Source organism: Hyperoodon ampullatus, assembly GCF_949752795.1.
Source record: "Hyperoodon ampullatus genome assembly, chromosome: 5".
NCBI classification, from domain to species: domain Eukaryota; kingdom Metazoa; phylum Chordata; class Mammalia; order Artiodactyla; family Ziphiidae; genus Hyperoodon; species Hyperoodon ampullatus.
In genome coordinates this window covers 40580432-40596019 of record NC_136918.1, presented here as the reverse complement: position 1 = coordinate 40596019, position 15588 = coordinate 40580432, and the positions used below count along the sequence as shown (strand labels likewise).

The window sequence follows — 15588 nt, the reverse complement described above, 5'->3', positions numbered from 1 at the left end:
GCTAGATCAGGCTGGCCTTACAAGCCAAGGTAAGGAGTTTGGATTTTATGCAAAATGCAGCAGGAAGTCACTGAAAGGACTAAAGTAGAATGATGACCAGATTTGACATATTTGGAACCTCAAACAGAGAGTGAAGGAGAATGGAAGAATTCATTTCTAAGATGAAAACTGTGCTGACCTCATGGAGGTTCCTAAGGACAAATGAGAAGACAGCTCAGTCTCATTGATCTGTCATTCATGGCCTTTCTTTCCCATTAGAATGTCCAACAAAACAACAACAGAAAAAAGCAGGCTAAATAGGCAAAATCAGATTCCTTTTCTTTTTCTCAAACGGTATCATTATTTTTTCCGAATGCACTAAGTAATAGATGGATATGTTAAGTGATGTTGCTCAATTCAATTCAGCTGGAAATTTTACAGTTCTTGTGTAGGTGTTTTATGTAATCAGTCCCCCAAAACACTGGACCTAGAGCTATTTCTTTATGAGACTTTAGGTACCAGTTTCTGAAATCTGCCGTGCTGAAGAGTGTGTGAAAGACAAATTTAATTCCATATTAGATCAATTTCTTCTTTCTGGCTCTAAAAGTCTAAAAGGTGCCTAACTCTTCTCTCAAGAGGTAGAACTCCTCCATGAAGTCTTTACTGACACATGGATATGCAGGCTCATACATGCCTCGTAATAACATAAGCTTTACAAATATTAGCTTATCAAAATCTCAGAATAAATTTAAGAGAGGCAGGTACTATTATAATCACTATTTTACAGAAGAGAAAACTGAGCCCAAGCTCACAGACTTAGTTGACAGTAGAGTCAGTATTTGAACTTGGGCAAGCTTAACCACTATACCATACTGCCCTGTGATTGTAAGAAGTGACCCTGAATATTTTATGTATCTCTACTAGTCCCACTTCACGGTGCCTCCTGTGAAGGAATAGTTCAATAAATGTATTGAATCAGTGAATGAATGCATGACCTTTTAAGTTGCATTATTTCATTAGCATATAGTAGTAAATGTGTGGGTTTTAGACTGAGATAACCTGGGCAGGGTAATGCTACTTACTACCCCTGGGCTATAGTAAAATTACTTCACATCTCTAAACCTGTTTCCTCGTTTGTGTTATTGGCATAAGGTTATAGAACTGTTTTAGGATTAAATATGTTTATAGAGTACTTAGCAGAGTGCCTGCAATTTAATTAGTGCTCGGTCCACTTACGCTATTTTTATTTTTTGAACTAAAACAACCTCTCCAAACTTGCTTACACTTACATACTCCTTAGTTTTTCAGTTATGCTAGTTTTATTCACTTCCTTTAAAAATCAAAGCCAAAAATCCAATCATATAATCAGTGATGTTAATTTTGTTCCAGAATCCATTCTGGTACCTTGCCCTCAGCATGGCACTCCTGTAGGTAGAAGGGCCAGTCCTGGGGAACTGCATGGGGGCAAAGGTGCTGTAGGACCGCCCTGTTTCTCTACTCCAAACATCCCTGTAGGCAGCACTGCCCATCCTTTCCCCAGCCAAAGCTGGCTTGCTGAAAAATTATTTTATATTCTAGTGGTGGCCCCAGAGCATTCTGGGTGACAAAGGAAAAACAGCCGAAGACTCAAATTTTGTCCCAGATAACACTTAATGAGGCTATTTACAAAGCTTGCCGGACGTTTAGGACCCCTTCTAATCATAATCACTGATATTGATCCAGTGCTTCTTGTGTGCCAGGAGCTGTGCTGAGTGCTTTATTTTCATTATCTCATTCAATCCTATTTCCAACCTATGTGAATTAAACCAGGGGGAAAAATTAGAAAGTGCCACAGTTGCCTCCTTGTGTGTATTGGGGGCTGTGATGATGAAAACAAGTATTTCTTATATGTGTTTTTCTCCACATTTTTCTTCCAAAGCAAACTGTACAGGGTTGTAACACCTGTAGAGTCTCCAGGGACCTTCCCTGCCGGGAAGAGATGCTTGGCAGAGAAATGAGGCAAAGGCTGTGTGGGGAAGGCAAGCAGCTTCATTCTAGTTGACAGTTTATTTTGCCCTGGAAGAAGCTGGCAACAATGAACTCAGTCCTATTTTGTTGGCTGCATTTACTTGCTTTTTTGTAAGAAACCAATGTGGTGCTGATTTACAATGACTGCTGTTTATTTATTTATTTTTTGCTTTATGAGATATTTAAAAGGTGTAATTTTTATTGTCCCACTTCTCCCAAGTTTGATGATTTTCTTGGAGGAAAAGTACACACACACACACACACACACACACACGAGAACAGTGCCTTAATCATAGTTAACTCTCACTACTTATTTGTTGAATAAATGCATGATAAAAAATAAAAATCCTCTTTTTTTCTGAGAATGGGAGCTACTATTGGATTTTTTAATGGTGAAATTTCAATATGTAACTTTCTTTTAAATTTTTTGTTTTAAAAAATAGTTTCAGAGGGAGATTATTCTAAAATATGTAGCATTACTAAATGTTGGTGACTCAGGACAGTTTGTTGGAGTAGGCTGTAATTCTTTTAGGATTTATTAAGGTGAGATCATTTACCTATATACTAAATGGCCCCAAACTGGTATACTTTAAATTTGTGTAATCTGATTTTCATAAATTTTCTGTCCGCTTTCTCTTTCATTGTCTGCTATTACTTCTTGCTTTCAGCATGTTTTGCTCTAGCAGTTATCTATTCTCCATACAATTAGCTGTTTCTGCTTTGTTGTGGACTATGGAGTCAGCTAACAAGTTTTATTAGAACCATGTATAAGATAATAAAAAGCATTGGATTCGGATTGGAGAGGCTCTTCTCTAAGGGAAGAGAATGGAAAGGTAAAGTGGCTCTAGAAATAGTCTCCATATAAGTGAGGCTACACCATACACAGTAGCATTGGGTTTTCCTTACCTGTGTTATTAAAAAGGGAGTAGTTGCATGGATAATTCATTTACTCTTTTGGACACTAAGCATTTTTTGAGATCCTTCTGTAGTTAAGACACTGGTGAGATTTGGAGATTAAAATGCAATCACACTAACACAACTCCAGAAGAATAAGAACTTATAGATCATTGTGAAAGATAAGATGCACCAGAGGTTGTAATACAACTTATATAATATTTGGATTAGTCTAAGAGTATATGACAGAACTTTTAAAAGATACGTGGTAAAATATTTTGATGTTTCAAAGGAAGAGGCAACTGTGTCACTCAGGAAGGGGTTTATGAGGAAGTGGCATTTGAAGTGAATCTTGAAATGATGGACAGGCAGGTTTTGGACATAGATTGGTGGCGAGGAGTGACGTATGAGCTAGGGTCCGACCAGGGAAGCAGAAATGATATGGATGAATGATATAGAATGTGGAATTTATCATAGGGATTAGTCTTACAATTGTGGGAGAAGGTGGGCAAAGAAAACCCCAAAAGGGGACAGTTGGGAGTCACTAAGGACCCTGAGAAGGAGCCAGTGAGGAAGTCTGTTGCCCCTGCCTGTGTTAGGCGGGCAGTCAGGAAGAAATGCTGGAAGTGATGGGGCTTCCCTGGTGGCGCAGTGCTTGAGAGTCCGCCTGCCGATGCAGGGGACGCGGGTTCGTGCCCCGGTCCGGGAAGATCCCACATGTCGCGGAGCGGCTGGGCCCGTGAGCCATGGCTGCTGAGCCTGTGCGTCCGGAGCCTGTGCTCCGCAACGGGAGAGACCACAACAGTGAGAGGCCCGCGTACCGCAAAAAAAAAAAAAAAAAAAAAAAAAGAAATGCTGGAAGTGAAATGCAAGAGATCAACCTGGGGACAAACTGCAACCCTTAACTATCTCTGTCTGTATCTAACCATACTGTATGAGTGGCCTGCAGAAGGAGCTGGTGCTCTTAGCCATGGAGCTTCATACTTACCTGGCTTTGGGCATGAAGAAGGTGAAGGAGGAGATCTAGCAGGAGCTGAAGGAGCCATGGGCCTGGCTGCTGCCCCCACCTAAGAGGTGAGCCGTCAGATCAGCAATAAGGTGCATGAGCTGCAATAGCACCCAGGTGCCTAGACAGACCCTCCCAAAGCAATTGCTACTGCTTCACTTCTCCTCTCCAAATCTCATGAACATTTCCCTGTGGTCAACCCTAACTCAGAACCATGCAGAGAAGGGGATTCTGGAAAACATAATTCCAGTTGAACTAAATTGACACAGTTAAAAACCACAAGTGATACTACAGATAAAGGGAACAGGGTGAAAACATAAAGTGAAGGAGGGAATCGGGTGTCTTGCCGGGGCAGAGTCCAGTTTGACCAGGAGATGGTATATGAGCACTGGGGTCATTGAAGATCAGACTTTCAAAAGGTGAGCAGAGGCTGTATTTTGAAGACTTTACATACTCTGTTGAGCAATTTGTGTTTAATCCTGTAAGGCAGGGAGAAACACTGAATATTCTTGAGCAAGGGAAGGGTGTAATCAGACCTGTGTTTTAGACAGGTCTGGCAATGCAAAGCATTGGAGCTTCGAAAGGGAATAGGCGGGGCAATTAATGAGCATTATATTATAATAATCCAAGGAAGAAAATTTGCATTCCCAGAGCTCTCTTCTATTCTCACCGAGGGAGGTGACTCAGAGTCATCATAGAAAGTTGTTCAGGACCATCCTGGGAATAAAAAATATTTGTGTACATTGCAAGCCAAGCCGATTTGATCTAGGGCTAATATTGTCAGCTATAATATCCTTATGGCATACCTAGATCACTGTTGTTTAAAATCCCCTGATGCTTCTGCCTGTGTGGTATGTGAAGAGCAAGAGAAAGTGTATACGTAATTGGAACACTGACTGAAATGAAATTGGCTTACGAACCACGTCAGTATCCTTTTGAGAGGAAGATCCTATAAAATAAATATTACTTGTTTCACTTAGTAAAATAATGCTTTTTGGTTTTACTGAGTGGTAATAGGAGTGTCCCCATATGTCGGTCCAATGCCTTACAATCTGCATATTACTCGCATGTCCATTATCACATTTGATTTGACAACAACTCTGCAAGGTCAGTTTGGTCTGAATTAGTATAAGTGAGAAAACTGAAGTTCAGAGGTGATAACCATCAAGCGACCACTTAGCCCCTGATGATTCAAGAGCACTCACTGCAGTTCCATAGATTCATTCAGCGGACACCTTTCTATCACTCATCCCTTCATCTCACTCAATGCACCACTGCTTGATAATTTTCTTGGGACACGTCTCTGGTTCTGCTGTGTCTCTGTTCTAAATCTGTCCTTAGTTTTTGGACTTCATTACCTTTAAGGTCTGTTCCCACCCAGAGAACAGGCCCCTTGTAACCCAGGTGTTACAGTTCCAGCTGTCTGATTCCTCACCCTCTTGCAGGATTTTTACTGCCTTCCCTCAAAGTGCAGAACACCAAACACAGGGCAAAGAGGAAAGCCTTCTTTACAAGAGCATACCTGAGCAGGTACATTAGCATCCCCAGGAGATCCACACAATCTTTGAATTAGACCATTCCATAAGACTTCCCTGACAGTGCTTCCAAGCACATACTCCTGAATGTTTGAAAATCATATCTCCTGGCTTTCCACTTGTCAAAAGACAGCAGTTCATTCACTTGTCTTGACTTATTTAAAACACACACTTATACCCAGTGCTGTATCGCTGAGATATCAACAGTGAACAGCAAGTGAATAAGAAAGCTATAACCTCCATTCAATGCACCCCTGCAGTGTTTTGTCCACTTAGAGGGGTCCCTATGGCATAGCAAGTTAGGGTGACAACTTCAGGTGCTATACTTTGGGACGTCTAGAACTGTTGCTGTAATTAATGTAGAGACACGGCTCAGGAGAGCAGGAAGGGACTTACAGGAATCAAGCTTTCTAGTTGCCATTCAAAGGAGTACTTTTTTTTTTAACATCTTTATTGGAGTATAATTGCTTTACAATGGTGTGTTAGTTTCTGCTTTATAACAAAGTGAATCAGTTATACATATACATATGTTCCCATATCTCTTCCCTCTTGTGTCTCCCTCCCTCCCACCCTCCCTATCCCACCCCCCTAGGTGGTCACAAAGCACCGAGCTGATCTCCCTGTGCTATGTGGCTACTTCCCACTAGCTATCTATTTTACGTTTGGTAGTGTATATATGTCCATGCCACTCTCTCACTTTGTCCCAGCTTACCCTTCCCCCTCTCCATATCCTTAAGTCCATTCTCTAGTAGGTCTGTGTTCACTGCAGCTCTATTTACAATAGCCAGGAGATGGAAGCAACCTAAGTGTCCATCATTGGATGAATGGATAAAGAAGATGTGGCACATATATACAATGGAATATTACTCAGGCATAAAAAGAAATGAAATTTATTTATTTGTAGTGAGGTGGATGGACCTAGAGTCTGTCATCAGAGTGAAGTAAGTCAGAAAGAGAAAAACAAATACCATATGCTAACACATATATATGGAATCTAAGGCAAAAAAAAAAAAAAAGGTCATGAAGAACCTAGGGGTAAGATGGTAAAAAGGGGTACTTTTAATGGTTCTCTGAGAATACTGAATCGTAGGGTTGAAAAGACTAAATTGCTGGCTTTACAAATAGGCTAGGAAAGGATGTCCCTGGTTTAGTCAGTCAAGCCTGTCTATACCTGGCCTTCCAAGTTCTAGTACAGTGTACTTTCTACTATAATATGCTGCTTCTCCTGCTTTGGTTCTCCCCCATGAGAACTGCCCTCATTTCTCTCTACCAAACAGGTGAGTTTTCTGTTTCCAGAATTTGCTACAGTGTGTAGGGGAACGTTTAGGAGAATTGAAGGCTAGACTTCTAGTAATAAAAAATAATAATATCCAAGAAACTGGAGAACTTTCTATGTGCTAGGTGCCTTATAAAATTATCTCACATGATCCTCATACCTCTAATTCCGTTACTGACCCCACGCATGAATAAGGAAACTGAGACTCAGAATGGTAAAGAAGCTTGCACAGCTATAGAGGATTTGAGGCTAGGTCTATGTGACTCCAAAGTGTATGCTGAAGCCATGTGTTTTGATTCACTGTGGTGTGGTGTCCCCTCTATGTCAGGGACCCATCCCATTGCTTACACGCACATGAGAATCTTGTAAACAATCTTTAGTTACTACACTGATCTGTCCGACAGTTCCCCAGAAACCCAGCTTGGGTGAGCTAGCCCACTGGTCATTGGAGTTTCTGGCAGCTTATTGTTTTCCATTCTCCTTTTTCAATTTCCTCTTAAGCCTAACTAGCATAGGAGCTGCATTAACCAACAGATGCCAGTTCTTTCCATTTTAATGGCATTTTCATTTGCTCAGTACGCTTTTCTCACTATGAGGTTTGGAGAGGCGAGTAGAGAGCTCTATGGAGACATGGAAATGATGTCTCAAATACCGGAACCACTGGGTTAAATGTCCAAAGGTGTCCATAGAAGAGAGAGGCACGTTCCTGACATGGTTCCAGAGACCTCAACCAGGACAAGTAGGTAGAAATTCCAGGGGGTCAGAGTCCTGCTCAACATAATGAGATACTTACACAGTTCGGATCATATGAAAAGTAAGCTGGTAATGATTTCACCATCACTAGAGATATTTAAAGAGGCCCCGTACCTCCACTTGGCAAGGATCTTACAGGGAGAATTGAATATCGCAAAAAGAAGTTTGAATCAAAGTGACACTTGAGGGCCTTTCCGGCCCTGAGATTCTGTCTTGAATTCACTTAGAAACTTTATCTTGGGAATAAAGGTTTGCCCTTGTTACAATTAACACCAACTAGTGATATCGCCTCCTCCCTCCCCACTGTGCTTCCCCCGTCTGAACAACCACTCGATTTAGGACGGGGACTCAGGATGAGGAAGGATGTGGCTTCTTCCCGCTTGGCAGCAACTCTGTGTCAGAATGGAAGACTTGTGTCTGCGCCTGGCACGGATCCGTCGGGCCCTCTTACCAGCCCAGTCGTGTCTGTGACCAGAGCATGTGGGAGGTGCACATCCGTGTAGAAAAATCTCCCACTGGCTGCCAGCTCTGGATTTTTGTTTTGTAATTACTAATGAATGCAGTCTTGCCCAGGGCAGACCTCTTGGAGGAATGAAGACACACCCTGAAACAAGTCCGAGTCAGACCACATAAGCATCCCCTGCAAAATAATCCCTCTGCAGTTGGCAGCCTATGAGAAAGCGCCTTTGAGACCAGTTTCTTCTTGCCATTTCAAAGGAGAGCCGCTTACGGGCCAGGATGTCAGCAGTGCAAAGCTCCTGGTTTTTTTTTTTTTTTTTTTCCTATTTTCTTTTTTTTTTTAAATTTTGAATTGGCTTACTACTAATCTGAAAGCTATGCTGTTCAAAAATGATAATCCTTTGACTTAATGTCAGAAGTGAGACAATACCTCTGTTCTTGAAGGAAGGCATGTTAGAATGATAGAAAGTGTCCAGGAGTTGATTAACATCTTGGATTTGGAAGAATAAAATGTTGCCCAAACTGGCAGTGGGTCATTCAGACCAGTACTGCACGTAAGAATGGACAGTGCTTTTCAATTGCACACGGTTCTCTTTCCCTTCAGGACTTATAAAAACTTTAACAACCTCCAAACCAGTTCAACTTTTTTTTTTTTTTAATGAAATGCTATAGCTAAGTATACTTTGCTCAAATCTGTCACATTTGGATATCTCAAACTGTGAAGTCCCTTACAGGGTTGCTTCAGGAACTCACAGCTATCTGGTCAGGTCAACCCCACTGTCCTTAGGAAATAAACACGTGAGAAACTTCATAGGTGCAGGAATTTCTTTAGGGATCTGGTTCCACACTGCTTGAAGGTAGTTTGACCAAGATTTCATGCATACACCATACACCTTCACAATATCTTGGGAAGAGAACAACAGCTTCAGCTTCTCTGGCAGCTGGCTTATTGTTCCTGGGCCCAAGTAGCTGTCCTCTGTGACACAGGACCATTGCCTGTTTAGACATGACTCTTTCCTGGGATATAAATGGTGTGTTATTTTTATGGGACAGTTATATTTCTTAGTAGTTTTTCAGAGTTGGGAGGCAGCATGGCTTCACCAGAGAAAAGCTTGAATTGGGAATCAAAAGCCATCTTTTCACATTTCACAAGCAAGCTATTGACCTCATGAAAGTCACCTCTCCTTCCTGGGCTTCTGCTTCCTGAATAGTACCCCAAATACATTGTTTGACTTCTGAGGCCCTTTCTGATTTTCTAGAGGTCATCTTGATAAGAAGATAGATAAAGGGGGGTGGGCAATTAAAAAAACAACTAATTGTAGGATAAGGCTTAGGAAAATATGTTCTCTATTTTAAACAGAGGAAGCCTTTGTTGCAACAAGCTTATATTGCAAATATATGAAACTTCATCTGTATTGTATAATGCAGGGTGTTCGGATTTCCCCTGTCATTTCTATTTGCTAAGACTTGACTAGAAATATGAATCATAGCCACGAGGAAGCTTAGAAATCATCATGTTTAATTCACTCATTTTACGCATAAATAAACCCAAGGCCCTTACCCAGAGTTACACAGAGCCTTGAACTCATCCCCTGCCTTCTTGGGCAGTTCTCTTTCTAATGCATCGCCTCTTCAGTTTATTTAACAGTAATGAGCCTTTAGAGAAAGAATCAGGCCAGATTCTCAAAGTTGATCGCTTCTAAACCATAGTTTAGTGACTATAAGAGCATGCTAGCAAGAAGATTTGATTTATGTATATGACTTATTTTCCCCATGATAAATGTTTTGGACATAAGTTCCCTTTTGTGCAGCTCTCTTTCTGGCCAACATATAACACCTTTCTTTCTCTTAGGTTTAGGAGGTCTCTTCTCCATGGAAAACTTATAACTCATTCTCAGTTCCCTACCAGGGCCACTCACTCTGACAATTCTGATTACAGTGTTTCTTACGGTAAAACCTCAGCTCTCTGAAAAGACTCAGTTCTTTCTGGGATATAGAGCATTGTGAAAAGTTAAACTTTCAGTTCCTAGTTACCAATTTTGTAATCATGGGGTAGCCACAAACACGGGATAAGATTCAACCTATCCTGGATTATAGGTCTGATTATTTCTAACAACCAGGTGACCTTGGATCAGTCATGTTATCTTTGTACTTTTGTTTTTCTGTCTGTTAAGTGAGGTAGTTGACCCAAGACCTTCCACAGGTCTTCTAGGATCAAGGATCTTGTTGTAACTGTTTTAATAGTATGTCTTTCTAAAGTGAATTCCATACCACACAGCTGTCTTATAGTGAGTATCCTGAGAAATTATACCTTTAATTAATAATTCAGGGCCATTATTTTGAGCATCAATTACTTTTTACTGTGCATAATGATGTCCCCAGGACCTACTGAAATATGTAAGACTCCAACACTATGTGGCCCCAGTCCTCCATATCACTGTTTTTTACTTTTCTTCTTGCTTTTTAGTTTTCTTGTTTGGCTTTTTTTTTTTTTTCTTTTAAATCCTTTGGTAATTTAATGGTAACACTTTGAGTGGAAACTTTTTTATTGATTGATTTTTTTGGCCACGACATGTGTATTGCAGGAGCTTAGTAACCTGATCAGGGATTGAACCCACGTGCCCTTAGCAGTGAAAGCACAGAGTCTTAACCACTGGACTACCAGGGAATTCCTCTTGTTTGCTTTTAATAGCTCAACTTTCCCACTGCCATCAACATGCCTACTTATAAAAGATTTGCCTGGGCTTCCCTGGTGGTGCAGTGGTTGAGAGTCCGCCTGCCGATGCAGGGGACACATGTTCGTGCCCCAGTCCGGGAAGATCCCACATGCCGCAGAGCGGCTGGGCCCATGAGCCATGGCCGCTGAGCCTGCGCGTCCGGAGCCTGTGCTCTGCAATGGGAGAGGCCACAACAGTGAGAGGCCCGCATACCGCAAAAAAAAAAAAAAAAAAAAAGATTTGCCTTCCATCCAAATTTGCTACTCTTCTGTACTTTGCCATAAAAACTCAGATAACCAAGTTGTTAGAATGGAGATATGAGGAATGCAGTGTAAGCAAAGTTGACTAATGTTTTTAGGTTGATGTAGAACTCATTCTGGTTGCTGTTAAGAGCACTGCTATTGGCTACTGAGTATTGACTTGGTGATTGACACTGTGTAGTAATTGAGTTAACCAACTGTTGAGGTATAACCATATGCCTTTGATTCTGTGTGTTTTGCTTTCCTCCTCTTTTATTGATAGATGTTATGCTTCTTAGCCACTAGGATCACTTCAGAGTTTTACTGTGGTTTTCTGGGTAGATGCTAGGAACCTTATGGACCTTTTAATTAATACTAAATTCACCATAAGCCTAAGTATGGTATGAAAAGAGCAAATTTTTAAAAAAAATCAAAAGGCATCAATAGGGAAATGGTTAAATACACTATGGTATAGTTGGTTAATGGACTTGTATTTATCCATTAAAAAGTATTAGTAGGGGCTTCCCTGGTGGCACAGTGGTTGAGAGTCTGCCTGCTGATGCAGGGAATGCGGGTTCGTGCCCCGGTCCAGGAAAATTCCACATACCGCGGAGCAGCTGGGCCCGTGAGCCATGGCCGCTGAGCCTGCGTGTCCAGAGCCTGTGCTCCACAATGGGAGAGGCCACAGCAGTGAGAGGCTCCCCCCACAAAAAAAGAGTATAATTTTATGAACTGATCTGTCAAAATGGGAATGATATATTATTAAATTAAAAAAAGCAATTTGTAGACCTACACATGATTTGATTTTTGTAAAAAAGAAAAAGAAAGAAAAAATTATGTATGGAAAAATCTGAATCTAGGAGTTACATATGATTATGGTGGCAGTGGGATTAATGAAGGCTAAAAAGAAAGGGAAGGGCACATGTTTTCACTTCCTACCTAATACAATTTTTTTTAAAGGAGAAGTAGGATTATAGATAATTTCCTCCTCAACATTGTTTTATGAAACTGTAAAAGCATATAGTACCATTGGAAATGTGTTACAGTAAACACCCATATAACCACCACCTAGATTCTACCGTTAATATATGATACCTGCTTTATTGCTTATGTATCCATTTATGTATTTATGGGTGATATTTATGTTTTTCAGTATTTTCAGACTTATTTAAGGAATAACCTGGAGCCACTTGCTAAATGAGATTCACAGTCTATCCCAAAGAACCATAATGCCATATTCACAGATTTTACTGATTTGGGCAGACCCAGAAACAAATACTGATAGAGGCTTTTTAGACATCCTTACCTTAGATACCTTTTATCTTCTTTTTTACTAGTAACAATGTTGGCAGAGGAGTCAAGGAACTTGTCCATTAGGGCTGGCGACTTGCTTGAATTTCCTAGGCATCCTGTGAGTTCCCTTGTCCTCTGCTACCATGCATTGACTCTGTGCCGTGCCTTTTCTTGCAGGTAGCTGTGCAAATCCTACAAGCCTCATTAGCTTCCTTTTCCAGTATATTACATTATGAAATGTTTCTGGAAATTATCAGTTTTGGAGAAACAAATACAAATTATTAGTGATTCCACTGAACCGCTGCTTGATTTTAGGGTTCTGAATGCCTGAACTGTAAGAAGCTTGGGACAGACCATATTTTGTTTCAGTCCTATGCAAACTCATTTGAAGAAAGGGTATTCAGCTGAGGATGGGCTATGATTTACAGAAGGCTGTTACGTTAAAGAACAATAATGATTTAGGTACTTAGTTATAAATATAAAATTGTGGAATATGAATAACTTTAGATCAGACCTAATTTCTAGAATGTATCATTCTGCATAATTTATTTTAACAGGTAGAATTTGCCTATCTTGTTGGGGATCAAATGTACACCCCACACTCCCCCAAAACGGGGTAAAATCCATATAATATCTCCCTCGTTTTTCCCTGGCTTGTCGTTCTAGGCCCATTTCCCATAATACCTTGTCTGCTCCTTGCAGACTCCACTCTAGTCTTACCAGATATCTTGCATTGCTCTAAATAGCTCAGGCACTTTTTTGCTTTCAGAACTTTGCTCAACTTATTTTCCCCTTTTGCAGTTCCTCCTCCTCTTTCCTTCTCCCCCCTTCCTTTTCACTCCCCCATTCTCCTCTGTGCGATCTCTCTGATACCCACCACCTACACAGACATACACATCTATTGCCTCTGCATCTCCACCTGTTTCAGTACAGGGTCTTCTCTAGGAAACCTCTCTAAACCTTTGGGCTAGAAGGAATCACATTTAACTTTACATTCCCATAGTCCTTTATTTACAAATACACTTTATCCCTTAGGCTGTTGCTTGTCAATCTATGGTCTGTGGAACAGAAGCAAAAGCAGCCTCTGGGGGTGGACTAGAAAGATAGAATCTTGAGTCCTAACTTAAACTTGCTGACTAAGAATCTCCATTTTACCAAAATCTTTAGATCATCTTTATACACATTTGCGAAATAGCATCTTAGAACAGATATCCAGCTTTGCCTTTCACTGATTGCTTTCGTGTAGTGGATTCTGATAGACCGCGTCTTGTGATCAGGGACTATGTCTTCTTCCTCTTTTACCTGCAGGGCCCGGTGGATGGCTTTGCATACAGTAGTGGCCCTTTAGTGTGTGTTGCTGAATGAAAACCTGTGTTTTCAATGAGGAGAGTATGTGAGGGAAATATATATGTGAATGCAGGGTATTTTCATGATTCTTTCAGTGAGATATCTTTTAAACTGCCTCATTCTTGTCATTGCCATGGTTGGGTTTTACAGCTCCTGGTCAAAGGGGCTTACCCCATTATCAAATCTGTTTCCTCCACTCACTTCTTTGAGAAGTGCCACAATGACATGGGGTATTGGAGCTTTCAGAAGCTCATGTGAATTCACTGTCCAAGGAATTACATTTAAGGCACAGAGAAACACTTTGTATCTGTATTTTATTAATGGAGTTGTATCTGTACAACTGACATAATTGTGTATTTGTTTCAAAAACTGGAAGCCTGATCACAAGTCAGAGTAAGGTTCAGAATCAGATTTTGGTGCATCTGATCTCAGGAAAATAATGTTAGTTGGTTCGGTTCGCTTTTTGAAAATTTAAAAAGGGAGAAGCTTCATAACTTCAAAAGGGCTTTTTCTATCTCCTGTTATAGATTATCTTCAGATACTTTCTCCCATCATCTCCATCCTTCCCACTTTGCCTGGAGTTATTATTTTTCTTGTTGTCTGTCCCTTCTGTCTTCTCTTCTAGTCACAACGTATTTGTTTTGTAGTTTTCTTCTTCATTCTACTCATTAGTCCCATACTCAGAACTTCTGAATTGTATAACTCTGATGATGTCTCTGATCCTTCACAAAAATGCTGAGTGTAAAATTACAATAAATATAAATAAATTAAAATAAATAAATACATACAACAAGTAAGTCAAATAAAAATAATAAATATGTAATAGCAATAAGTAAAATAAGTATAATAAAATAGATACAAATAATATAGTTATAAATAAAATAAATATAAATAATATGACTGTAAATTAAATAAAATAAAGTAAAAATAAAATAAAAAACCAAACAGTAGACTTTTTGACTTAAGTAAGTACAAGCCCAGTGGAGACTTGCTTTTTTTTCCTGTTATTAAAAACTCATCTTGACTATGTCATGCCTGTTAAAGCCATTTCTTTTAGATTATTAAGGTGAAATTGTTTGAATATTTATTTCTACTTCTAGTCATTAATTTATTTAGGGGATATTTTCTAGGTCTGTGCTCTCCATGTGGCATTGTAATGAATGAAAAAATGAATTATAAAAGACAAAACAAAATTTGCTTTTCCTTCAAGTCTTTAAAGTGCTCACGATAAATAGAAGAGATGAGAAATGTTGAGGAATAACCATAATACAATGTACAATAGGATAGATACTAACAAATGTTTAACAAAATTGTCATAGAATTTTTATTTAGAGAAACACAGGAGGGCTTCCCTGGTGGCGCGGTGGTTGAGAGTCTGCCTACTGATACAGGGGACACGGGTTTGTGCCCCGGTCTGGGAAGATCCCACATGCCGCGGAGCGGCTGGGCCCGTGAGCCATGGATACTGGACCTGCACGTCTGGAGCCAGTGCTCCACAATGGGAGAGGCCACAACAGTGAGAGGCCCCTGTACCGCAAAAAAAAGAAAAAAAAGAAAAAAAAGAAATACAGGAGGTATTCAGTTTGCAGAAATGGCAGGATTTTTTTTTTTTTTTTTTTTTTTTTTGCGGTACGCGGTCCTCTCACTGTTGTGGCCTCTCCCGTTGCGGAGCACAGGCTCAGCGGCCATGGCTCACGGGCCCAGCCGCTCTGCGGCATGTGGGATCCTCCCGGACCGGGGCACAAACCTCTGTCCCCTGCATCGGCAGGCGAACTCCCAACCACTGCGCCACCAGGGAAACCCGGCAGGAAAGTTTTTAGACTAATGAGGGACTAGTTTCTATGAATTATGGTTACTGTTATTCACAGTAACATTCTCCTTCTCCTTCTCTCTCTCCCTTTCTCTCTCTCTCTCTTTCTCTCTTTTCTATCTCCCTTTCTCCTTCTAACACTCCATTTCTTCCTCCTTCTCAAGGTCTCTTTTTACCTTTCTTTCTTCTGTCCTCACAATGTTTTGTGTTTGGTGGACCAGTGTTTGCATGATGTCTGTTATGAAGCTGAAAGCCTCCAAAGTCACAGAATTC

At 40.5% G+C, this 15588-nt stretch overlaps 1 protein-coding gene across 1 annotated transcript in view; it reads left to right on the top strand.

Moving 5' to 3' along the window:
- Positions 1–2866: 2866 nt before the first annotated feature.
- IL1RAP (interleukin 1 receptor accessory protein) overlaps positions 2867–15588 on the top strand; it is a gene marked incomplete at its 3' end in the record, with an annotated part of 113047 nt that continues 100325 nt past the window's right edge. Inside the window, exon 1 of the mRNA XM_079705074.1 lies at positions 2867–3954. The remainder of the gene's footprint in view (positions 3955–15588) is intronic.